The following is a 27,862-nucleotide window of genomic DNA, read 5'->3' as shown; positions in this document are numbered from 1 at the left end:
ATATCAAAACATATGGTATGGAGTCAAAGCAGTACTTAGGGGAAAATTTATATCTTTGAGGGCCAGTAGCAATAAAATAGAGGGGGAGGAAATCAATCAACTAAAAAAATTAGAAAAATAACTAATTAAAAATCCCCAGATGAAAACTAAATTGGAAATCCTAAAAATTAAAGGAGAAATTAATCAAATTGAAAATAAAAGAATTATTAAACTAATAAATAAGACTAGGAGTGGTACTTGAAAAAAGAAATGAAATAGATAAAGTAATACTCAATATAATAAATAAAAAGTAGAGAATCAAATTAATCAAAAATGAAAAAGGTGATCACCTCTAATAAAGAGGAAATTAAGGTAATTATTTTGAACTATTTTGATAAATTATATTATAATAAAAATGACAATCTAGGCAAAATGTGTGGATATTTACAAAAATATACATTGCCTAGGTTAATAAAGAGGAAATAAAATACTTAAAAAATCCAGTCTTGGAAAAAAAATGAACAAGCCATCAAGGAACTTCCTAATAAAAAAATTCCCAGGGCCAGATTGTTTCACAACTGAATACTATAAAACATTTAAATAACAACTAATTCCAATACTACAAAATTATTTGACAAAATAAGCAAAGAAGGAGTATTGCCAAATTCTTCTTATGACACAAATATAGATTTTATTACAAAGCCAAGTAGACCAAAAATGGAGAAAGAAATCTATAGACCAATCTCCTTAATGAATATAAATTCAAAAATCTTAAATAAAATATTAACAAAAAGACTCCAGGAAATTTTCACAAGGATTATTCACTATGCTCAAGCGGGATTTATACTAGGAATACAAAGATAGTTTAATATTAGGAAAACTACCCACATATTTGAACATGTCAATATTCAAACCAATAGAAATTGAATGATTATTTCAATAGATGCAGTAAAAGCCTTTGACAAAATACAATACCCATTCTCATTGAAAACACTAGAATGTATAGGAATAGAAGGCCCATTACTCAAAGTAATAAACAGTATATACTTAAAACCATCAGCAAGTATCATCTGCAATTGGGACAAGTTAGAAGCCTTCCTAATAAGATCAGGAGTGAAGCAAGGATGTCCATTATTTCCTCTATTATTTAACATGGTACTAGAAATGCTAGTGATAGCAATTAGAGAATAAAAAGAAATTTAAGGGATTAAAGTAAGCAATAAGAAAACTAAACTATTGCTTTTTAAGATTATATGATGATATACTCAAAGAATCCTAGAAAATTAACTAAAAGACTAGTGGAAATAATTATCAATTTTAGCAAAGCTGCACAGTAAAATGTAAACTCACATAAATCATCAACATTTCTGTATATTTCCAATAAATTTAGCAGCAAGAGTTAAAATGAGAAACTCCATTTAAAATCACTCAAGGCAATATAAAATATATAAGAATCTATCTGTTAAGACAAACATACAAACTATATGAATACAACAACAAAACACTTAGCATAATTAAAATGATCTAAATAATTGATAAACATTGATTGCTCATGGGTAGTATGAGTGATAAAAAATGACAATGCTACTCAAATTAATCTATTTATTCAGTTCCATACCTATTAAACTGCCAAAACTTTCTTTTATAGAATTAGAAAAAAATCATAACTAAATTAATCTGGAAGAACATGAATATCAAGGGAAATAATGGAAAAAAATTGTGAAGGATGGGGGCCTAGCAGTTCCAGATGTTAAACTGTACTATAAAAAAAGTAGTCATCAAAACACTATGAGACTGACTAAGAGACAGAAGAGTGGACCAATGGAATAGACTAGGGCAAATGACCTCAGCAAACTAGTGTTCAATAAACCCAATGATCCCAATTTCGGGGATAAGCATGAACTATTTGACAAAAAATGCTGGGAAAATTGGAAAACAGTATGGGAAAAATTAGTTTTAGTTCAACACCTTATACCCTATGCCAAGAAAAATTCAAATTTGTAAATGACATAAATAGAGAGTGAAATCATAAATAAATTAGGTGAACATAGAATAGTATACCTGTCAGATCTTTGGAAAAGGAAGGAATTTAAGACCAAGCAAGAGATAGAGAACATTACAAAATGTAAAATCAATGACTTTGATTATATAAAATTAAAAAGTTTTTTGTACAAACAAAACCAATACAACCAAAATTAAAAGGAAAGCAACAAACTGGAAGATACCTTTATAACAACATTCTCTGAAAAAGGTTTAATTTCTCAAATATATAAGGAACTAAGTAAAATTTCCCAAAAATTAAGCCATTCCCTAATCAACAAATGATTAAGGAACATGAAGAAGTAGTTTTCACATGAAAAAATCAAAACTATATATAAGCACATGAAAAAGTGTTCTAAATCCCCCTTGATTAAAGAAATATACATTAAAACAATGTTAAGGTACCACTTTACACCTAGCAGACTGGCCAATATGGCAGCAAAGAAAAGTAATTCATATTGTAGGGGTTGTAACAAAATTGGAACACTATTTTACTGCTGTTATAATTGTGAATTAGTCCAAATATTCTGGAGAGCAATTTGGAACTGTGTGCAAAGGGCTTTATAAGAATGTCTATGCTTTGACCCAGCTATACCTCTGCTGGGTTTGTTTTCAAAAGATAAAATAGCAGAAAAGACTTGTACAAAAATATTTGTAGCCATGTTCTTTGTAGTGGCAGGGTGTGTCCATTGATTGGAGAATGACTAAACACATTGTATTATCTGATGGTGATGGAATACTATTGTCCTGAAAGGAATAATGAGCTGGAGGAATTCCATGTGAACTGGAAAGACCTCCAAGAATTGATGCAAAGTGAAAGGAGCAGAACCAAGAGAAGATTGTAAATATAGACTGATATATTGTGGCACAATCTAATGTAATGAATTTCTCTACTAGCAGCAATGCAATAATCCTGTACAATTCTGAGAGATTTGTGAGAAAGAATGCTATCCACATCCAAAGAAAAAACTGTGGGAGTAGAAACACAGAAGAAAAGCATATGATTGATCATGTGGTTTGATAGGTATATGGCTGGGGATTTTGACTTTAAATGATCACTTACTTCTTCTTTCTTTTAACATATAGTCTATGATTATCAATAGTGAAATACTAAGCTATGATCAGCAATGAAAGGTTCCAAGAAAATCCTAAGTGTGTCGTGATGAAAAATGCTACCCACAGCCAAATAAGGAGCTATTGGAGTCTGACTACCGATGAAAGTATTTCATTTTTTCACTTTATTTTCTTCTTGAGTTATTTTTTTTTCTGCTAAGTACATGTCTTCTTTCATGGCATGAGGAATATTGAAAGTTCTATTGCATGACAGAACTGACATAATCTATATTAAACTATATACCCCCATGGGAAGGTCCAAAGAGTGGAGAAAGAGAATCCAAATTGCAAAATATCTGACATCACTTATTAAATATTGTTTCTACATGTCATTAAAACAATTTAATTTTTTAAAGCAAAAGGGAATCTAGGTGGCTCAGTGGATTGAGAGCTAGACCTAGAGATTGGGGTCCTGGATTAAAATCTATGTTCATATACTTCCTAACTGTGTGACCCTGGGCAAGCCATTTAACCCCCATTGCCTAGCCCTTATTGTTTTTTTGTTTGTTTGTTTGTTTGTTTGTTTTTGCCTTGGAACCAACACAGTTAAGGTTTAAAAAAGAAACAAAAAAAAAACTTTTAGAACAGTACATAACACAGAGAAAGTAGTAAAAGAGTAGTAAATGTTTGTTCTCTTTGCCTTAATCAATTAAAAAGCATTTATCAAGGGCTTACTACCTAAGCTATGAAGTAGTATACATACATATATACTACATAAATTTCTAATCTATACATCAGTATTAGAATGTTAAAAGAAAGAAAAAATTCCATTAAAGTATTCACATTCTAATGGGGGAAAAGTGCATAAAATAATTCGGGATATATGATATATGAAGAGTAGATGAAAGATATTCTGAGTAGCAGTGATTGAACCAGGAAACATAGTGGCAAATGATCTACGTCTTAAAATATATGAGGAAAGGTTATAATCAAGGCATGGGGAAGGAAGATGGAACATCATTTGCAAGGAATCACAAGCAGACCAGTGAGGCTATTTTGTTAATTTCAAAGAGAAGAGCAAAGTGTAAGGTTGCTGTTTGGATAGAAAAGATATAGGTTGTCATAGACTTTACATGCCAACTCAAGGACTTTATACTTGAGAAAAGTGTTTCATAGATGATGAGGTCAATTCAAGACCCAGTTCTATATTTTACTTACAATCATTCTTAACCATTGTTGCCTTATCAGTAAAATAAATGCACTAATATGTGTACTTAATGGGGTTGTTGTAAAAATAAAATGTGATAATATGTAGCATATTTTATGTTCATGAAGAGTAAGATATAGGAATTGTGAAAGAGAAGCAGTATGAAGGATGTAATTAAAGAAATACAGGGGTGAAAAGGAAGTTGGCCTTCGTCATATAATATGATTAGATTAAGAACCCCTATTTAATTATATTGCTCTAAAATCTAGAAATGAGATGATTGAGAAAGGATTACTCAATTGTATATTTTCAAATATTCAAAAGTTATATATTTTCAAAATTGTCCTTCTGCTTTTTATTGTAGGTATGTGCGTTTCATGTTCTGAGAGAGACAAAAATGAGACAGAGAGGATATTGATGTTGATATTATGTCTTCCTGAGACATATCTTGAGCTAATTCTGAAAATTATTTAATTTCCAAACTTGAAATTGTATCTTTTTTAAAATTTGAGAATGTTATTAAAATACTATTTTACTATTTTTTTTTCATTTTACCACATAGGCAAGCATTTCCTAAAAAATGTGTTGTCTTGTTATGAAAAATGTTTTCCTTTTGATTTAAAAAAAAAACATTTCCTAGGTTGAGGTTGTAGTGATACTTTTCATTAATTACTTCTAATGGTCTTTGAATTTATTGCTTAAAATGACTAATAAAATGTATAGTTGACACATTTGTACAGGGAGCATTGTTTTATCATTTCTCTGTACAAATTCTAGTTATTTCTATTTCATTTTTGTTTCTGGGTTATGTTCAATTCCAGGTAAACTTCTTAACACATTCTAGGAATTTACCAAAAGAAGGCTTTGCTCCAGACTCTCTTTACTGAGCCAAGCCTGGCTCATCTGGTCTGTTACTACCTGGTGAGGCACCATTCTGAATTTGCAAAAGAGGAAGTTTCTGAAGTGATCCTTCTTTTAAAAGTATTTCATTGCTGAGTTTTCCTACGGAGAACGAATGCCATGTGCTCTAAATGAATATTGCCTCCTTTTCCACTCCATTAAAAAAATCCAAACAGAATACAGTAAAAAGCAACATAATATAGCTAAGACCATGAGAATTCCATTCATTTGGATCATTTTTTTTTAATATACAGAAAACAAAAAGGTCATTCCAGTGAAATCTGAACTGATGTAATCGACATTCATCTTTATATTCTGCACACTTTGTTAATCATCGACTGAACAACACCGTGCCTGGAGCCAACTGACAAGAATTTTAACCTGATTAAATGTCCCAGTATTCTTTAATACCTTTAAATGGAATTTTTATGGCCTGTACTGCACGCATATTATTAATACAGTACCATCACGAAAACCGCAGACATGCATAATAGCTCATCAATTTGTAACTAAGCACTTTTGACCTTGAAAAATCAGCTGTCTTTCAGATTAATGTAGTTACATTTGGGGCAGAAAAAGAAGCCATAAAATTATCATGCTTATTTTTGTCACACATCAGCACTGGAATTGGGAAGAAAGGCCAAGCTGTTGGCTTTTTAGTGATGTTGCTGTCAACCTCTGACATCTGAATTAGAAACTCTAAGACCTTGTCTTCATAAAAATCTACTTTAACATTAAACTTTCAGCTCTGGGGTAGAGGTGCTATGTCTGTGAGGAGACAGAGCTCCTCTCCCCAACTGGTCAATATTCACATTCTAGTCAGGAAAAGAAAAAAAATACATATAAAGCTTCCAGATACCTCTGAAAATATGAGCAGAACTAAAGGTCATGCCATTCATCAGCATTGTGGGTCAAAAGTGAATGAAACAAAAGACAATCAAAGTGGTCAAAGGCGAGGAGTGAAAGACAGATGAGAATCTTCACATATTCACTAAGAAGGCTTGCCTAGAGTTATGTATATACTATGAAACTGATTGTGTGATATTCTAAGGGTAGGTTATTAGCATTCAAATCAATTTAGTCATCTCAAGGAAAATGAGTTCAAGAGACAAAAGCAAATAAAAAATCCCTCTTAAAATACAAGAACCAAAAAAATAATTTAAAAAATGGAGAGAAAATAGCTGTCATGAAGAGGATGACTAGAATTTAATAAACTTATTAAGGTTTTAATAGAAATATTATGATACAATTCAGCAAGCATTTTATATAACTATTATGTACCAGAAATTATGGTAAACATTGCACATTTGGAAATAAAACAGTGCTTGTTCTTAATGAGTTTCCATTCTGCTATGGAAGAAGTTAGGGGAGGAGTGAAATGATATTTCATCAGAGAAATAAATCAAAAATATTTATGATGTAAATAAAAAGTATTGGGGGAAGATTACACCAAGAATTGGAACAGAAAGACCTCAGGCAAAAAGTACCTGAAATGTGTTTTGAGATATTTTTGGCATCCATGGGAAGGAGGTTTATTCTAGACATGGGGAAGAAACTGGGAAAGGCATTAAAGCAGAACATTTAAAGTCAAGTGATGAAAACAGCAAGTAAGCCAGCTTTGCTGGTATGTAAAATATGTGAGAGACAGTAGGACCAATTGCTTTTAAATATCATAGGAGATTAAGTTTCTGAAGCCTAGTTTTATAAGAACGGGCTATAGAACAGAGATAACTGCAAAGAGATTTAGGGGTTGGGGATTGTAAACCAGAATGAGAAAAAAACCTCATTATTTTAAAGTACTTTCTTTTGTAACCCTACATGTTTCATTTTATGTATTTAAAAACATTACCCTAAGAAGTGGTCCATGAATAGAGCACTGGGCCTGAGGTTGGTAAACCTGAGTCGGAATCCAGCCTCAGTTATGGAATAACTGTGACTCTCCTAAAAATGGAAATAATGATAGCATCTTCAAGGTTGGTGTAAGAAGCAAATAAGTTAATATTTCTTAAAAATGCTTAGCAAAATATCTGGCACAGAGTAGGCATTAAATAAATGCTTTTTTTTCCTTTCTTTCTTTCTTTCATTCTTTCCACTTAACCATATTGCAAAGAGGTCCATATGAGAGAGGAGGGTTCAAACCTTGATTATAAAGAATGTTTGAACTTGAAGGTCACTTAGTGCATGAATAATTTTAAAGATAAACTCTCTTGACTTCAGTTTACTTAAGTGGTTTGAACAGGTGCATTTGACTAGTTGATGTCATCCAGATAATCTCTTCCTATTTTCAGGGGCTCAGAATGATGACAGGAAAGAAATGTCTTAGGACAATGGGACCTGGAGGAGGAGAGCTGCAGCTTACAGAAAAGGCTAAATTTCCATCAAAGTAAAGAAAAGCTTCCTTTCCCTACCTGTCAGCAACTGAGTCTCTTATCATCATATTCCTCAGTCAAAACAAATTAGGAAGATAGATGTAGCTAGCAAGTGAGGCTTTGAGTAGCTGAGCCCTTTTGTAATGGAATATAGATGTTTTCACCTTTTTGTCCTTAATTTCAAACCATTTAATGTCGAGACTGATTGACTGGATGTTTTTCATCTAAGGCTTTTTCACTGACCTATGCAAACTGAAGCTGAAAATTTCAGTTTAGGTATTTGGAAATGACTGTCCATTTCCAAGAGATGCATTCTGTCTCATGATACTAGAATCATCAGATTTTAGTCATGGAAATCACCTAGCCCAGCCCCTTAATTTGATAGCTAAGGAAACGGATGATTAGAAGAGTTAAGTGACAAACTCAAGGTCACTCAAATAGTCTTGGGGCAAAGTCTAGCATTTTGGACTTCTAATTTAAGGTTCTTTCAACTAAAATAAATGTTATTTCCCCAAATGGAAACCACTGGGTATCCTTAATGAAAATTAACTAAGAAAATAAATGTTATTAATAAAAGCTATTGGACTATATTGAAAAAACTAAAAAAAAAAACTTGGCATGTTGATAATAACAAGTACAATAATGACTTTCCTATTGTCATTACCAAGGATTTACATAATATCATGAATCCTTTAGCCCAATATATACCTCTTTTTATTTAGTTACTAGAAGATTTAGAGCTATACTTAGTAGAGAGAATATGGTGGTGTGATAAAAGGGAATTTGGATGTGAAGTTACAGGACCTAGATTCAGTTGCTGACTCTGATATTGTTTACCTTTGGGACCTTGAAAAATCATTTAAACTTTTCTAAGCCTAAGTTTCTTCATCTATATAATAAAGGGGTAGTGTGAGTCAATGGACTCTACAATATCTTTTTATTCTAAAAAATCTGACTACCTAATGAAGATCATAGGTAAGATTTTGTTAAATTTATTTTTATTTGGTCAATTTCAACTATTATTCCTTAGTTACAAAAATCATTTTCTATTCCTCCCATCCCTTTCCCAACTCCTACCATAGCCAACATGTAATTCCACTGGGTATTACATATGTCCTTGATCAGAACATATTTCCATGTTGTTGGTGTTTGCATTAAGATGTTCATGCAGAATCTACATCCCCAACCATATACCCTCAACCCAGGTATTCAAGCAATTGTTTCTCTTGTGTGTTTCTACTCCCATTTTTTTCCTCTGAATGTGGATAGTATTCTTTCTCATACATCCTTGGCTCTGCTCCTTTCACTCTGCATCACTTCCTGGAGGTCGTTCCAGTCCCCATGGAATTCCTACACTTTATTATTCCTTTGAGCACAATAGTATTCAATCACCAACATATACCACAATTTAATCAGCCATTCCCCAATTGAAGGTCATCCCCTCATTTTTCAATTTTTTGCCACCACAAAGAGTGAAGCTATTAATATTCTTGTACATGTATTTTTCCTTATTATCTCTTTGGAGTACAAACCTAACAGTGTTATGGCTGGGTCTAAAGGCAGACAGTCTTTTAGTGCCCTTTGGGCATAGTTCCAAATTGCCCTCCAGAATGGTTGGATCAATTCACAGCTCCACCAGCAATGAATTCATGTACCAACTTTGCTGCATCCCCTCCAGCATCCATTACTTTCCAGTGCTGTCATGTTAGCTAATCTACTAGGTGCGAGGTGGTACCTCAGAGTTGTTTTGATTTGTATGTCTCTGATTATCAGAGGTTTAGAACACTTTTTCATGTGCTTACTAATGGTTTTGATTTCTTTGACTGAAAATTGCCTATTCATGTCCCTTGCCCATTTATCAATTGGATAATGGCTTGATTTTTTGTACAATTGATTTAGCTCTTTGTAAATTTGAGTAATTAGACCTTTGTCAGAGGTATTTGTTATGAAGATTGTTTCCCAGTTTGTTATTTCCCTTCTGATTTTGGTTACATTGGTTTTGTTTGTACAAAAAAATTTTTAATTTGATGTAGTCAAAATTATTAATTTTACATTTTGTGACTCTTTCAAAGTCTTGCTTGATTTTAAAATCTTTCCCTTACAAAAGGTCTGACATGTATACTATTCTTTGCTCACATAATTTACTTATAGTTTCCTTCTTTATATTCAGGTCATTCACACATTCTGAGTTTATCTTGGTGTAGGGTGTGAGGTGTTGATCTAAGCCTAATCTCTCCCACACTGTCTTCACAGCAATTTTTGTTGAATAGTGGATTTTTGTCCCAAAGGCTGGGGTCTTTGGACTTGTCATAGACTGTTTTGCTGAGGTCACTTACCCAAAGTATATCTGATCCTCCTTTCTGTCTCTTAGCCAGTACCAAATTGTTTTGATGATCACTGCTTTATAGTGTAGTTAGAGATCTGGTACTGCAAAGTCACCTTCCTTTGTATTTTTTTTAAATTATTTTCCTGGGCATTCTTGATCTTTTGTTCTTCCTAATGAAATTTGTTATGTTTTTTTTTTCTAATTAAGTAAAAAAGTTTTTTGGAAGTTCGATGGGTATGGCACTAAATAAATAAATAAGTTTGGGTAGGATGGTCATTTTTATTATGTTACCTCGTCCTACCCATGAGCAGTTAATGTTTTTTTCAATTGCTCAGATCTGGTTTTAGTTGTGTGGAAAGTGTTTCATAGTTTTGTTCATATAGTTCCTGGGTTTGTCTCCACAGATTGATTCCTAAATATTTTATATTGTCTAGGGTGATTTTGAATGGAATTTCTCTTTCTAATTCCTGTTGCTGAGATGTGTTGGAGATAAATAGAAATGATAATGACTTATGTGGGTTTATTTTCTATCCTCCAACTTTGCTAAAGTTGTTGATTATTTCCACTAGCTTTTTAGTTGATTTTCTAGGATTCTTTAATTAGACGATCATATCATCCGTAAAGAGCGATAACTTGGTCTCCTCAGAAACTACTTCAATACATTCAATTTTTTTCCTTCTCTAATTGCTACTGTTAGTGTTTCTAGTACAATGTTAAATAAAAAAGATGATAATGGGCATCCTTGTTTCACTCCTGATTTTATTGGGAATGCATCTAGTTTATCCCCATTGCAGATGATATTGGCTGATGGTTTTAGATAGATACTGTTTATTATATTTTAAAGACCCTTCTTTTCCTATACATTCTAGTGTCTCAATAGGAATGTGTGTTGTATTTAGTCAAAGGCTTTTTTCTGTGTTTATTGAGATAATTATGTGATATTTGTTGGTTTGCTTGTTGATGTGGTCAATTATGCAAATGGTTTTCCTGATATTGAACCATCCTTGCATTCCTGGTATAAATCCCACCTGTTCATAGTGAATAATCCTCCTGATCACTTGTTGGAGTCTTTTTGCTAGTATCCTATTTAAGATTTTTGCATCTATGTTCATTAAGGAGATTGGTCTATAGTTTTCTTTCTCCATTTTTGACCTGCCTGGCTTTAGAATCAGTACTATATTTGTGTCCTGAAAGGAATTTTGTAGAACTCCCTCTTTGCTTATTATGTCAAATAGTTTGTATAGTATTGGGATAAGCTATTCTTTGAATATTTGATAGAATTCACTTGTGAATCCATGAGGCCTTGGGGATTTTTTCTTAGGGAGTTCTTTGATGGCTTGTTCAATTTCTTTTCCTGATATGGGATTATTTAAGAATTCTATTTCTTCTGTTAATCTAGGTAATTTATATTTTTGTAAATATTCATCCATATCACCTATATTGGCATATTCATTACCATATAATTAGAGAAAATAATTTTTAATCATTGCCTTAATTTCCTCTTCATTGGAGATGGGAGCTCCCTTTTCATCTATGATACTGTTAATTTGGTTTTCTTCTTTCCTTTCTTTTTATTAGATTGACCAGTACTTTGTCAATTTTGTTTGTTTTTTCAAAACACCAGCTTCTAGTCTTATTAATTAGTTCAATAGTTCTATCACTTTTGATTTCATTAATTTCTCCCTTAACTTTTAGTATCTCTAATTATTTTTCTTCTGGGGGATTTTAACTTGTTCACTTTCAAGTTTTTTTTAATTGCATGTCTAATTTATTGACCTCTGCCTTCCCTAATTTGTTAATATATGAACTCAAGGATATAAATTTTGCCCTGACTACTGCTTTGGCTGCATCACATAGAGTTTGAAAGAATGTCTCATCATTGTCATTTTCTTCAATGAAATTATTAATTGTTTCTATGATTTGTTCTCTAACTGATTTTGGAGAACCATAATATTTAATTTCCAATTAATTTTTGATTTGCCTCTCCATGTACCCTTACTCATCATTATTTCTATTGCATTATGATCTGAAAAGGTTGCATTTATTATTTCTGCTTTTCTGCATTTGTTTGCCATGTTTTTATGACCTAGTACATGGTCAATCTTTGTGAATATACCATGTGCTGCTGAAAAGAAGTTATATTCCTTTTTGTCCCTAGTTATTTTTTTCCATATATCTATTAACTCTAACTTTTCTAAGATTTCATTCACATTTTTTCCTCTATCTTATTTATTTTTTGAGTTGATTTATGTAAATTTGGTAGTGCTAGGTTCAGGTCTACCACTAGTGTTGTTTTACTATCTATTTCCTCCTTCAATTCTACTACTTTATTCCTTTATAAATTTGGATGCTATACCATTTGGTGCATACATGTTGATTAGTGATATTTCCTCACTGTCTCTATTTCCTTTTATCAAGATGAATTTCCTTCCCTATCCCTTTTAATCAGATCTATTTTTACTTTGGCTTTGTCAGATATCATGATTGCAACTCCTATATTCTTTCTATCAGTTGAGGCCCAATATGTCTTGCCACAACCTTTAATTCTGACCTTGTGAGTATCTACCTGCCTCAGGTGTGTTTCTTGTAGACAACATATGGTAGGATTTTGGATTCTAATCCACTCTCTTATTTGTTTACATTTTATGGGTGAGTTCATCTCATTAACTTTCAAAGTTATGATTGTCACTTGTGAATTCCCTAGCATTTTGATATAGTCTCCTAGTTCTGTCCTTTCTTCTTTTGCTATATCCTTTTAAACCAGTGGTTTACTTTTATTCAATCCCCCTAATCCCCTCCCTTAATATGTTTCCCTTTTGGTCCCTCACACTTTGTTCCCTTCTTTTTTGGGGGGTCTGTTAAGTCCCCTCTCCTTCTATTTACCTTCCTTTTTGTATGTCCTCCCCCATCCCCCTTAGTTTTCCCTTCTTACTTACCCTGTAGGATGAGATAGAACTCAAGATACCAATGGATCTAGATGTTCTTCCTTCTCAGAATTGATTTCACTGAGAGTAAGATTGAAGTATTACCTATTAGCATTCTCTTCCTCTCCTTATAAGAGTATTCTTCCCCTCCCCTTCCCATGTATATATTTATGTGATAAAGATTATCCTATTTTTTTTATTCCTTCAAATATCTCTTGGTCCCATCTTTGATTCCCCCCTCCCTTTTTTCTGTTTTGTATATTATCTTATAGCCTTTAATGCCCCAATCTCTTCCTATGAATGATTCTTCTAATTACAATAATAATGAATACAATTTTTGAGAGTTAAAAATAATATTTTCCCCATATATATATATATATATATGTATATATATATATATATATATACATATTTAATCTAATTGTAGCCCTTAGAGAAGAGAGTTTGAAGAAAAAATACATTTTCCCCTTTTCCCTCTCTTTCTCATTTACCTTTTCATGTTTCTCTTGTTCTTTGTATTTGGATATCTAACTTTCCACTTAGTTCTAGTCTTTTCTTTACAAATACTTGGAAATCTTCTATTTTGTTGACTGCCCATACTTTCCCCTGGAAGTATATAGCCAGTTTTAATAGATAGGTGATCCTTGGTTGAAGACCCTATTCTCTTGCCTTTCTGAACATCATGTTCCAGGCTCTGCAGTCCTTCATTTTCCTATCAAGTATTTTCTCATTACTTTAAATAGTATTCGTATTGCCATATTTTTTCTTATGTAAGAAAGTATTAAAAATGCCTCCATCAAATCATAGCCTCACTCAATAAAAAGGCATAATTGACTAAATGATATTTTTATTATGAAATAAAATTCTCATATTCAAATGTAGAACAAAATTAAGGGATTTCTGCAAAAAAGAGCACTAAGTGTATTACAGCAAAAAATCTTCATTTGCATTTGTATAGGTAAATATTTTATTTTCATAAATACATTAGTCATTTTATTATTTACATTTAATTTTCATTTGAATGAATCACTCGAGTACTTCCTAAAACTGAATTAATATTTTCTCTTGAATATTAGTGCTCTTGTCCTTCCTTTCAGTGTTATAAATTATTTTTAATCAAAAAAAGGATTTGTATTAAAAGTTCTGAGACAGTATTGTTTTGGAGTATTAAGATATTCTTTAACTAAATATAAACTAAATATTCTCTGATTAATTTAAATATAGCTTCATTGTTTTTTGTTCCATCTCATTATATCTGTCAGCCAACAAATATTTATTTATTAATCACTTACTATGTGTCAGGCACTGTATTAAGTACTGGAGACAGAAAAGCAAAGATTGTCCCTGCTGAGAACACTCTAATATGGGTTAACTTTGATATAATTTGGTAAACTCAACACATAAGCAGGATCAAACAATGTGTTCTAAGACTAGAAGGAACTAGAATCTGGAGAACCTGGAAATGTTTTCAGCGGAAGGGATTTAGGGTGAATTCTAAAGCATAGGGTGTGAGGGGTCAGCACATTCCATGTATGGGAAACAGCCAGAGAAGAATCATGAAGGCAGGGAATAAAACCTAGTATTCCAGGAACAGCAATAAATCAAGTGAAGCTTGATTCTATAATGTATGGCAGGAAACAAAATGTATAAAACCTGGAAAGGCAAGGTCATGAAGAATTTTGAATCTTAAACAAAGAAACATTTTTTTTTTTTTGCTGGTGGCAATATGGACCAAATAGAGCAGAATCTAAAGTTCTTAAATAACTTGAGGTCAGAATCTCTTTTTTCTTTACAACATTTTTCTCCACATCCATCCCTGCTTTCCCTTTTTATACATTTTTGTTTCTATTAACTAGGCTAATCTCTAAAGTTGGCCTTAAATTTAGTTATTTTGTAAGAAAAAATGTAAAAGAAGTCTATGGACTATTTATGACATTTCATCATGATCTCTGGGGCGCTGGAGTAGTAGTACTGAAAGAGAAATTGTCTATGTGGGGAATTAGTTGAAAATTACAAAAGCATTTGTTTATATATCTACTTTTGCTAGGCACAGTTTTAAACACTTTTTAAAAATAACAACTATCATCTCAGTTGATCCTCACAACCCAGAAAGCTAGGTACTATTTTTTTTTTCCATTTTACAGTTGAAGAAACAGGTAAACAGAAGATGAGTGACTTACCCATGATCATGTATCAAATGTTAGAGAATTTGAGAATTTGAACTCAGATCTTCTTGAAACCAGGTCTATTATTTATTCTATTCCCTGTGCCACTGACTCTAATTGGTTTGTGGGTTACCTTTCTTTTTTTTAATGTGGGTTACCTTTCTTAATGATACTGAAAGGCAGTCACTAGACTTCTTACTCAGTGAGTGAATAATATCTGAGTTTTCTACCAGGTTGAAGTCATCTTCAGGAAATAATCTGGTAGCCCCCTCCTTCCTTTTTATCTGGACAAGGTGTAGTATTCAGGAATCATATTCCCGAAACACCTGCAGGTCCTTCTCTAGCCACCAGAGGAAAATCAATCAGTGATTGTCTGGAAAGCACCTCTGCCACTATGGCACACTGATTTATATGCCAATGCTGAAAACTTAAATTTAAATTAGAGAATCATGTGAAATATTAATCAACTCTTTTAAAATAGGAAGTTTTATGGTTGTAGCATCCATAATATTTTCTCAATCTAAATAGCCCACTCCCCTTTACATTCCCAAGACAGAAATGCTCTCCATTCTAGGATACCATAGTTTGATGAGAGGTGAAAAGGAAAGGAAAAAAAGTTAAACTCCTACCTGGAGCCACCCTAACCCAATTACCTCACAAACTTCTTCCTTTTCCCTCAAAATGTCTGTGGAACTAGAGGATTATTCAGAAAGTATCTGTTCCATTAGGTAATGAAAACAGTTACGGATAGAGTGATGATGATGATGGTGATAATATCAATGGTGATAAAGGTAGATAATTTACTAAAATTTTACTGTGTGTCAGGAAATGGGCCAAGTTCTGTGAACAGAACAAAAAACAGGAAAATCATTGATCTCAAGTAGATCATACTCTAATATATCAACAAATATTGAAAGTAGTTTACAAGTATTGGGATTAGGTATGTTTTGCCCCCACTATATGGAAAATCCACATAAAAATTTTTGGGTTTCCTTCCATGCCAAAGAAGTCTGGTATTTTTCCCCCTTTTTTTCCTTTTATGGGCTGTTTGCAATACCTTAAAGTATAATCCCTTGCTGGCAAGGCATGTTTGTGTAGATGTTAACTTATGTGATTCAAGAGTAAAATACATACTATACAGATAACTTATACATAATAGTACATGCATTTTATGTATTTATAATTAACTAAACTATTAAAATAACTCTATGGTTTTAGCCTTTATGGATCATCTGATAGCTTTTACATTCTTTTTTGTAAATTTCAATTTTTTATTTATTTTAATTTGAAAAAAAAATTGTGTATTTTTATGGTATGACAAGATAAAATATGCAATGCTATACTTACATTTTATGCATTACTGAGTATTCTTTATGAATAAGATAAATGTATTTAGAATGAGAGAAATTTTAGAAAAGAAAAATAGTACTACCCAAAATCACTGATTAAAATCTGTTATCCAAATAAAAAAGGGAATTGTGTGTACGTATGCTCACGAACAGCCTGTGACAACTACAGAGGCATCTCACTACTCTCCACTGCTGGAAAGATCCTTGCTAGTGTTATACTCAACAGACTCCTGTCATCTGTTTCAGAGCAGAACCTGCCTGAATCACAATGTGGCTCCCGACCAGATCCCAGAACCATTGACATGGTCTTCACGGTGAGGCAAATGCAGGAAAAATGCCTTGAGCAGAACCTAAGTCTCTACATTGTCTTCATAGACCTGACAAAGGAGTTTGACACAATAAACAGGGACGCATTGTGGGTGATCCTAAGCAAACTCTGTTGCCCAGCAAAATTCGTCAAACTGATCCAGCTCTTTCATGTCGACATGACAGGGGAAGTCCTAACTGGTGGAGAGACTTCCTATCGCTTTAACATCTCCAATGGTGTGAAACAAGGCTCTGTCCTCACTCTGGTACTATTCAACCTATACTTCACCCAAATATTACGACATGCTATGATGGATCTAGACCTGGGCGTCTACATCAAATACCCACTGGATGGCTCACTATTTGACCTTTGCCACCTGACTGCAAAAACAAAGACAATAGAGAGACTCATCCTGGAAGCTCTCTTCACAGATGACTGTGCTATCACCCACCAAGAAAATCATCTTCAAACCATTGTGGACAGGTTCTCCACCACAACAAAACTGTTTGGCCTGACTATCAGCCTCAGAAAAACAGAGGTGCTATTCCAACCTACACCAGGGAGGCCAACTAACCAGCAGTGCATTACAATCGATGGCACGCAGCTTTCTAATCACCAACACTTTCAAGTACCTGGGCAATACCATTGCCAATGACAGGTCCCTAGACCATGAGATCAATGCCAGGATCCAAAAGGCCAGCCAGGCACTCGGGCAGCTGCGCTACAAAGTCCTCCAACACAGCGGTGTAAGCACTGCGACAAAGCTCAAAGTGTATAACACAGTGGTCTTCAGCTCGCTCCCGTACGGTTGCGAGACATGGACACTGTACCGGAAGCACATGAAACAGCTGGAGCAATTCCACTAATGCTCTCTCCGGTCAATCATGAGGATCTGATGGCAGGACCGAATCACCAACCAGGAAGTCCTTGACAGAGCCAACTCCACCAGCATCGAAGTCATGGTCCTCAAAATCCAGCTAGATGGTCTGGACATGTCATCCGCATGGACCCACAGTGAATACCAAGACAGGTATTCTATGGTGAACTGTCAGCTGGACTCAGGAAACAAGGCCAACCAAAGAAAAGAATCAAGGATCAGCTAAAGTCAAACTTGAAGTGGGCTGGCATTACACCAAAGCAACTAGAACTCGCTGCCTCTGACAGAAGCAACTGGCGAACCCACATTCACCATGCCGCCACCACCTTTGAAGTTGAGCGATGTTGACGTCTTGCCACTGCGCATGAACGCCGACACCAGGCCACAGCCGGACCTCCCATAACAACTGGCGTCCCAAGCCCCTTGTGCCACAAACTTTGTGCCTCAGTCTTTGGACTTCAAAGCCACATGAGGGTACATCAATAGATGATAATGCACAAAGACAATAGTCATTCTTGGTCACTGAGAGACTATCACTAATATTTGCACGTTTTTTAGAAGTATGTAATTTAATGAAACTGAAGTCATATGTAGAATTTTGAAAGCAATGGTCATAAAATATTAACGTCTTGGTGTTCATGACAACTTTTTTGGATCAAATAAATATTATTAATTTGATTTCTGATTGCCTTAGTCTGTCTTATTTCTCAGGTATTGTATGAGAGGAAAACTTGGTGAACTGTAGTGGGGGAATATAAAGATGTTAAACTAGGAAGTAAGCAAAAGAAAGGCTGAATCTTGGGCCCCTCCCCTACATTACTTCCTGTTCTTCCTTCCCAACTGTCTTGATGAAGATTTTATCATAGATGGTAAGTTGTAATTTTCCCACTAATAACCAATCCTACAAACTAGTTCTTTTAACTAAAGGTTTTATTTATTTTGGAGGAGGAGATAAGGGTGGGGTTAGGAAAGAGGAAAAAAAGGATGTTCCTAAGTCTGACTTATAACCCTGATGAAGGTTTTGAAAAAATTAGTCTCTTCAGCAGAAATAAATAAAATGTTTTCTCAGAGGAAAGAAATTGACAATAACTCTGCCAGGGTCTCTTCTGGGAAAGACCAAATATTTCTTCAGCTCACAGTATAAGTAGAAGGCAATGGCCAGAGAGAAGATGAAGGGATTCATCCTCCACCTTCAGACAGAAGCAGCCAACTGAATTCCCAGGCAGCTGGAGCCCCTAAGTGCCTCTCCCTCAAACTTCCATGGAACTCTCTCTCTCCTCTCCTCTGATGATTTGTGTGTTCCAAATGTTCTGAGCTCTCCTTGCTTTGAAGATCCAACTTTTGTCTTTGCCCAAATTTCTTAAATCACAGTATGTGGACTAAATGTTTATGATATATTTATTCTAACAATATAACTGATGTGATGGCATAGATTTTTTTTTCCTAATCCAATAGTTTAAGGATCCAGTGGTGAAGAGTTGGATCAATGTTCTGCATAAACCTCACACAAAAGATGATCATTTTTTAACATGAGGAACATAAGAACATATTATAAACAGCATAAAGGCTTTGGTTGGGGTAGAAGGGATGGGAGGACTGTGTAGCAGAGGAGGCATATAATAAACAACCATGAGCCAGATATTCAATTAAATACTCAACAAAGATAGATGATTTCCATTCATTTATATAATTGCAATAAGGCAACTTAAGAAACTAATTACCATAATAGTTTACAATTATTCTCCAGGTACATATTGACAATAATTTTACCCATGGTTTTATAAAGCAATTACTATACCAAGTCTTTCTAAAGAATATTGTGTCAAAGAACAAGTTTACTGAAATTACTCATCTTAAATATTAGCTAAGAACATATTTAAGCACTCTTATGAAACAATGGTTTTATATGTTAGGTCATCGGAATTATTTTTTTACTTTATTTAACTTTGTATTTACCATAATTTTAATTCTTCAGAATTCATGGTATTCCACAACTTATAGCTATGAATCATGATCCAGTTTTTGCAAAAGAGACTCAGGAATCACATAGATTGGGTTGTATTTGGGGGCATCAATTAAGAGGCTCATTGCCTCTCTTGAGAAGGGGGACTGATTTCTAATCTAATTGTATATTTCTGAAGTTATCTAGGAAAATATTCAGAGATACATGTGTTTAGATTTCCCCAAACATGGGTAAAACGGGATTATAACTCATAATCTCAATAAAATCTCAATCAAAACTCATAAATCAGTGTAGCACAAGCTACTTCAATATGGGACAGACTTTAGTTTATCCCAAAATAAAGCATTCAAACATATGTCAAGTCTAGAGCTATATCCACTACCTCAAAAAGCCCCTCACATGATTCTTTTAAAAAATCAATAATTTTTTCAATGTATAGTCTCAAAACATTTTAAATTCAACAATATTATCATAAAGATATAGTTTACTGGCAATTTTTTTTCATGAAAGCTGATTTTCCTCTCATATAGGTAGCAAAACATCATAGGTGTACACACACACACACAGATACAAAATTTTCTTTAAAATTTTGAAAAATTGCTCATATTTTAAATATTTCCTTAGTGACTTTTTAAAAAATATTAATAACTTTTCAGATTTTTTCAAGCATTTAATATAGTCCCATCTTTCAGACAATTTGATATTGATTGTTCAATACATTTAATATCTTCCTACAATTTCAAAACAGACTGCACCATTTTGTTAAGTCACTATTCCCTTTCTAAATTATTATCACCATTTCTACTTTGTCATGTAGTATTTAAGGGATTTTGATATTAAAGACTAAGGCAGTATCCACACTGTTATTAACGAAAAAAAGCATCCATTGTAGAAATCTTTATATATCCCCAACTAAAAAAATTTCTTGGCAATTATACTCCTACCTTCATTCCTAAGGATTCTCAAATATATTTCAATTAACTGCATCAATCAAAAAGTATTTATCAGAATGATTTTCTCTTCATTATTTCTTGCTAAGCTTTTGTGTAATTATATTCTGATTCTTCACAATTCTCTGGGTAAGTTTTAATAATTTTTTTTTAATTTTAAACCAATCTTATCCTTGACTCCATGTCTACATTTGGCAAATATTGTCTGATTGAAGCAGTTTTTAGACTTTTCTTGTTTCCATTTTATGGTAATTGGTTTATATCAGTTAAATGTCTTCAACCAAGGGTGATAATCTATGCAAATAACTCTCCTTTTATCTATTAGTGGTTTAAGTAGAACTGTGTGTCATCTTTTTATATTTATAGATTCCTATTATAGTTGTTGTGTTATATCTGACTCTTTTAGATCCCATTTTAAGTTTTGTTGGATTTTATTTTACTATTTCTTTCTTCAGCTCCTTTTAGAGATGAGGAAACTGAAGTAAACAGGATACAGTGACTTCCACAGGACCACATATCTAGCAAGTATCTAAGAAAAGATTTGAAATTAGGAGGATTAGTCATCCTGACTTTAGGTCCAACATTCCATCTACTATGAAATATACCTGTCTCTAGTCAGTTTCATGATTTGACATTGTTTACCTTTTCAATAATGATAATAACAGATTTTCTATTAAAATGACTGACACATCAGTATACAGTTTAAATTTAATCAATTCCATTGTTATTGTTATTTGATTTTTGCCAAGGCCAATGCTTCTATTATCTTTCCTCATTAGATTGTAATCTCCTTGGGAAAAGAAATGTTCTTTTACTTCTTTTGTGTGTCCCCAGTGCTTAACAGAGTGCCTGATAGATAGCACATGACTAATAAAGATGAATTGTCAGAATAACTTCTGAGACAGGTAAGTGGCATCACAGATAGGATGTTAGAAGGCCTACATTCAAATCTAGCTTCAGCTAATTGTTTTTTTGTGTGATCATGGGCAAAAAGATATTGATTGACTGAGTGAATAAAGTCCTCAAGATAAAGAGGTTTGAATGTTTTATATATATGTATATATATAATAAGCTTCTGGCTTCTCTCCATTAATTCCAATATCATATTTCACAACATTTTTCCCATACATAATTTACCAAGTATAAAATTCATGTCAATTTATTATGAAGTGTCATTTTGGGTTTCTCCTAGAATTATCAACACTAAATCCCTCTGCCACAAATATCGATATATCAGATTTTCTCTTCATAGTGACTATTTTTTAAAAATCCTATCATTAAAATTATAAAACCAGATGGCCCAGTTCCTACAAAATTGTATTTCTTGTTTTTGCTAGATGCAGGATAAAATCAATTCTAAAGTAAGAACTTCAAGTACAATTTTGTAGTTATATCTTCAGGTTATCTTCAAAATGCTCACTGTAATTCAGAGTTCCTTTTTTAAATGTAGAGGATTTATTAGGGGATTCTGATCAATATAATTAAAATAATGTTCAAAAAGAGGTGAAAGTATCTTCAAGTTCTAAGTCCCATCTTTCTTTCTCATCTATAATGTATTAATGGGTATTGCTGCATCCTTCAAAGAGATGCAATCAAATTCCCCCCAAAAAGAATCACCTCCTTATAATTTCAATTTAAACTTTGGAAGGAATTTTTTTTCTACCAGTAACCACTTAATAAAGAAATGAATAATTCAGTGGTATACTAAACAAACTGCATATCAGTGCACTTCCAGCAAATATAATGTGATCTTGGGTTTTGACTTCAATAAGATAATATAGAGTACTATGATATTACAAAAATTTAGAAATTGTAGAACTTCCCCAGAATGGCAAAAGAAGAAAAGTATTCTAGAAATATGGTTCTTTTGTGGAATATAGGTATCTAGAATATCATTTATGTTAAAAGATATGGACTACATTCATATCTTAAAATAACTTGTTGAAAATGAGCTGTACTCTGCATACATATGATAGTTTGACTAGTATATTGAAATGTAATGTTACCCAAAATAATTAAAACCATAAAATTGTTCTGGCTAATTATATCCCTCAAGAACTTGAAAGTAAATCATTCTAGCACTAATATCTGTAATGATGGAGAGAGAAAAAAAAAAGAACCATTGGGGGAAAATGGAAGTTGAGAACTCTTCAGTGCATGAAGCAGGAATGGCAGTTGGGAACTTGTAGTTGAGGAATACCTCCTCTTTTCTTTATTTGTATTTGCCTAAGATAAAGTTGTGGACTTACTTATCTTTGCTTCAGACAAAGATAAGGATTGACACCTTCCCCCATCTTGGGACCAAGGATGGAATGTAAACAAGAAGGCTGCGGGATAAAATTTATGAAGGGCTAATTGCGATTAGGTGGGCGCCTAGGCTGCGGGATAAAATTTATGAAGGGCTAATTGCGATTAGGTGGGCGCCTATCCCCTCGTCTGTCCCCTTCCCCTTTGTATTTGCATTAACGGAAGAATGTAGGCTGACCTTCGAACACCTGACTATCCCTTGATCAAGATTAGGGTTTCTGGAATGTAGAGTTGTACATTCCTGTAGGTTTTTTGTCTAAGTAGTCTTTGCCTATAAAAGTTCTGTGTGAAGCAAATAAAATTGGCACTATTTCTCTCTTTTCATATAGTGTCCATCTCTTCTTTTGTTACTCTTCATTTTTCGTTACCCCAAACAGGATGTCACAGGACTGGCCGACCCTGTGGATGAGTCTTGTAAGCCATAGAATCTTACAGGAACTGATTAAGGCCTCTTGGGAAATTCTCCTAAGGAGCAGGATCTTTACAGCAGAGACACAGAAGAAAGTGGAAGGAGGAGCTATTTCTCGGGGGCATTTCAAGACACCTATGAAGATTTCTGACACTGACTGAAATTCTAACATTGGAGATTCCCATTTAAAACAAAATTGGTTCCTGTCAACAAAACTTAATTTCTCTGAAGACTTTCATTCCATAAACTATTGAGATACTGGACTCAAATAGGTGAGCAGTGCTCTCCCCCTTTTCTACCTTTCCACTGCCTACAAGAAAACCTTGTATTTCAGTAATTAGATTTATTTTAGAAAAAGATTTAGGGTGACACAGAACTCCTCTAACCTCTACCTCTTTACCCCAAACAACACTTAAATCAAATAATCAGTCAGAAAGCAAATTCAAACTCATTTATTTATATCTAGAGAATAAGCCCATCGGCAGACTCCATCTTGTTGTCAGTTTTCAAGAATAAACTAGAGAGAGGTTTGTGAGGGCCCCAAAGCATTGCATATCCTGATTGAGGTCCCTCATACCTCTCCTTTAAAGAAGACTTCCCCTCCACCGTTGGGGTCTGGCACAGCCACCAAGGGACTAGCCTTCACCAAGGGGAGATCTCCTATTTATTCTCTTCATATAATTCAGGGACTCCAGTGTATAATTGAAAATCTGTTACCCAAAAAAAGAACTACATTTCGTGGGAGCCCACCAACTTCCTGTCATTATGTACTTCCTTTAGACAGAGTATATTAGAGAGTGGGCAGTCCTACTTTCTCACTCATTGGCTTCCTGTCAGCATGGTGAAGGTGGTGAGTGGGGATTTTGAAGTGGGTTAATCAGCCATGGGCACATGGTCTTTATTTTGTATCCTCTTTATTCCTTGATTTCTAATGATCATTAATAAACCTCCTAAAATATAATATTTTATTTTTGAGATTTAATTTTTACATTGATAGTGACCAGGATCTGGGAGAAAAACTCAATTTTTAAAGATAGCCTAGATAAATTTTTTAAGCCACGTTTCTCCTGCCAAAGCTTTTCACCTACAATACCCATGTACCCAATTCCCGCAAATTCCAAGAGAACTCCAAACTCTCTTTGGAGCTGCTGCCTTTTTCTTTCCCTACTTTTTGCCTGGTTGCTCTCACTACTAGTCAGGCCATTTTTAGCCAGGGGACTCTTGGCAAAGAAGAGATAAGCTGCTTCTCTCACCCATCTGCTTAAGCCCATGTTCCTCACTTCCTTGCTGCTGCCTCTGATGTTGCTGCTGCTGATACTAGCTGCTCCTGCTCCTGCTCCTACTCCTGAATTCTCTTCCTTATGTCTGGCCCCAACCTCAACTGCTGTTGTTGGTCCTGATGGGCTGCTCGTAGCTGCTGATGGGTCTTTGGAACTCGAAAACTGTAAAAACTGGGGTATATTATCCTTAGGCAATGATGAGCCTCCTAACTCCCTCTCCACATGGTTGGGGAAACTAGCATTTTACCTCAAGGGGGAAGGGAAGAAGGAAGTTACTTTTCCAAACAGGATGTAAATTGCAAGGATAGCTTACTGTTTGAAAGAGCAGTACCTTGCCCATTTCAAATAGATTCTACCATTCATGAATGGACGGATATTTTCACTTATCTTTCCTGAGATTCAGGGGAGAAATTCTTCTCCTTACAACCCTTTGCCACTTGGGTCTGCCCAGTCTCTAAGGTTCATCCAGTTTGAGATTCCTCAAACCCATGTTCTCCCTAGTTATGGGAAATCCCACAGATCTGACAAAGGGAATCTGAACAGATAGAGAAAGGAATTTTAAAGAGACTAGAGGTAAAAATTTTAAGCCTTTTCAGACTCCATTGTTTTATGAAAGTATCTGTAGTTTTTTGTATTTTCCTGATTGTTTTGTTTACAATTAAATTTTGGTGTTTTAAGTTCATATATTAATGTATTTAATACTATGCTGTTACACTGAATCTTTTTAATCTACTGTCTTTTAAATATTAGATATATTGTTACTTTCCCTCTATAACTACTGAACAAAATATTGTAAAATATTATAAAAGCCCATAACTATTTTTTTCTTCCATTTTGGCTTTGTTATATTGCCACATAGGTAATGATGGATTCCATCAACCTGGTTAACAATCTTTCAAGAATTTAATGAGCCAAATATCTGAAACTGATCTTAAAGGGGTCTTTAGACATGATTTTAAAAAAGTTTTTTTCAATAACTCTGACTGATCATTTTGTATGCTTCTGAGTTATTTGTAACAAGAGGTAAAGGGTCCATTTTAGTAGAACCTGTTATAGGTTTATTTTCCTTTACTTAAAATTTTTACAATGAGACCTTGATATTCTATATTTCATCCAGAAATTGTCTTTTCTCTATTATTTGGAGATTTTTTTGATGTTTTTGATTTCTCTTGCCAATTGATTCATATACCTCATAACAGCCATGCATCCCTAAGTGATCCCTGTGTTTTTCAATACCCTCTTCAGGGGGGAATGTATTATTATTATTATTATTATTATTATTATTATTATTATTATTATTATTATTATTATTATTATTCTACAATACAAAGCTTAAATTTTTTTTGAGAGTAATTTTAGTTTAAGAAGCATGCTATCTCTCATAATCCAGAAAGTGAACTACTTGGAGAAGGCACCATGAAGATGCCTACACAGACAACACGCTGCACAAGAAGATCCATAGTGAACTCTGGGATGTGGTGATTTGAAATGTGTGGGATTGAATGCATTTGTTTTTGTATGTATACTCTTATGCTGAAGGGGACTGCCCCCTAACATGCTTTTTGCCAATGCACCTAGAAATCATAGGTTTGTTCTTTTCCCTTTTATCCCCAAATTTTTGTAATTTAAAAGTTATATTTACAAGATCCATTGGAGAGACCAGTCTTCCACTGGATCTCAGGAGGGAAATGTGTAATTAAAAATCTGTTACCCTAAAAAAGAACTACATTTCCTGGGAGCCCACCAACTACCTGACATTACATACTTTCTATAAACAGAAGATATTAGTGAGTGGGTGGGCCTACTTTCTCCCTCTTTGGCTTCCTTCAGCATGGTGAAGGTGGTTAGTGGGGATTTTGAAATGGACTAATCTGCCATAGGCACATGGTCTTTATTTGTATCCTCTTTATTCCTTGATTTCTAAAGATCATTAATAGACCTCCTAAAATATAATATTTTATTATTGAGATTTAAGTTTAATTTTTACACCAGGAGGGAGTAGTGAGGGAAGCCATTTTCATCAACCCTTTCCTCACAGCCTTCAACTCTCATTTCTCCATCTAAGGCAGTGTTTCTCAACCTTTCTAATGCCGTGACCGTGCAATACAGTTCCTCATGTTGCAGTGACTGCAAACCAAAAAAATTATTTTGGTGGCTACTTCAAAACTGTAATTTTGCTGCAGTTATGATTTGGAATGTAAATACCTGATATGCACTATATATTCTCATTGCTACAAATTGAGAGGTTGAGAACCGCTGATCTAAGGAGTGTGTGCCCCCCCCCCAAATTAAATATCTGATAGATTTTTTCTAAAACCATATCATACATTTCCTTGCATTTTGAACAAAAATATTTTTGTTCTTGTTGCTTGTAATCATGTTTTGTCCTGACCTGCAATTTTCTCAGCATAGAGAAGTCTTGGTGTGGAACCTTGTTCCAATAGCACAAGTTGGCAACTAGTCTCTAACATGGTCTTTGACTCAATAGGGCACTGAGAGATTATTTAACTTGCTCATGACCACATAACTAATAGATGTCATAGGCATAGCTTGAACCTAGGTCTTCCTATCTCCAAAGTCCATTTTCTTTCTACTTTGCAACTCTCTCTTCACACAGCAATAAGTATAATTTCATTTCTACTTGATAAACTCAGATCAACATTAAGGATAGCAGTTCTTATGGTGTGCTGTAAATATAAATATATATTTAGATTAAAATATGGGTAGTTTGAGATGTATCTAAATGAGCACATATTATAATGCATTTCATTGAAAGGAATTCTTAATATGAAGAGTTTTTATGTGCATTCTTATACAATTATCAATAATTGTGTTATGTACAAGACCTAAAGAAATATCTAACATAGTTCTTTTTCTAAAGTATGTTCACATGTACATGTAGATACACATTATTTTTGTTCATTCATGCAGCTGTATCTGATTCTTCATGATGCTATGGATGATATTGTCCATTTTCTTGGCTAATGGTCCATGAAAGCACGTCTGAGGTTGGATTTGTACTCCACTCTTCTTGACTCTATTACCAGTGTTCTATCCACTTAGCCATCTGGCAGCCCCTCACATGCATGTGTTACACACACACACACACACACACACACACACACACACACACACACACACACATATATATGTGTGTGTGTGTGTGTGTATGTGTGATTATATATATGTATATATATATATATATATACATAGACTCAGTCATATAGCTATAGACTAGATAAATATATAAACAGAGACTCAGTTGTTGCCTTTGTAGTTCAGTCATGATAAATAAAATATATTTTTCTTCATTTTCTGTAGTAGTATCCTTGACTTGCCATCTGCATCCAAAATATAATCTATTATTCATGCATTATTAAAACAAGGCAAACTCCTTATCAAATTCAAAACATTCATTTATATCCCTCTTGCAGTGAGTTTGTTTAGTGGATGAAAA

At 33.8% G+C, this 27,862-nt stretch overlaps 1 long non-coding RNA gene across 1 annotated transcript; it reads left to right on the top strand.

The window, feature by feature from the left end:
* Positions 1-22,598: 22,598 nt before the first annotated feature.
* On the top strand, positions 22,599-23,040 carry LOC107649148 (uncharacterized). Its single transcript, XR_001622602.2, has 2 exons — positions 22,599-22,774; positions 22,826-23,040. It is a non-coding gene; the product is annotated as an uncharacterized LOC107649148 (long non-coding RNA).
* The last annotated feature ends 4,822 nt before the right edge of the window (positions 23,041-27,862 follow it).

The sequence above is a fragment of the Monodelphis domestica genome, chromosome 4, assembly GCF_027887165.1.
Source record: "Monodelphis domestica isolate mMonDom1 chromosome 4, mMonDom1.pri, whole genome shotgun sequence".
Lineage (NCBI taxonomy): Eukaryota > Metazoa > Chordata > Mammalia > Didelphimorphia > Didelphidae > Monodelphis > Monodelphis domestica.
Note: the sequence above shows the minus strand (reverse complement) of the source record. Positions and strands in the feature narration are given on the sequence as shown.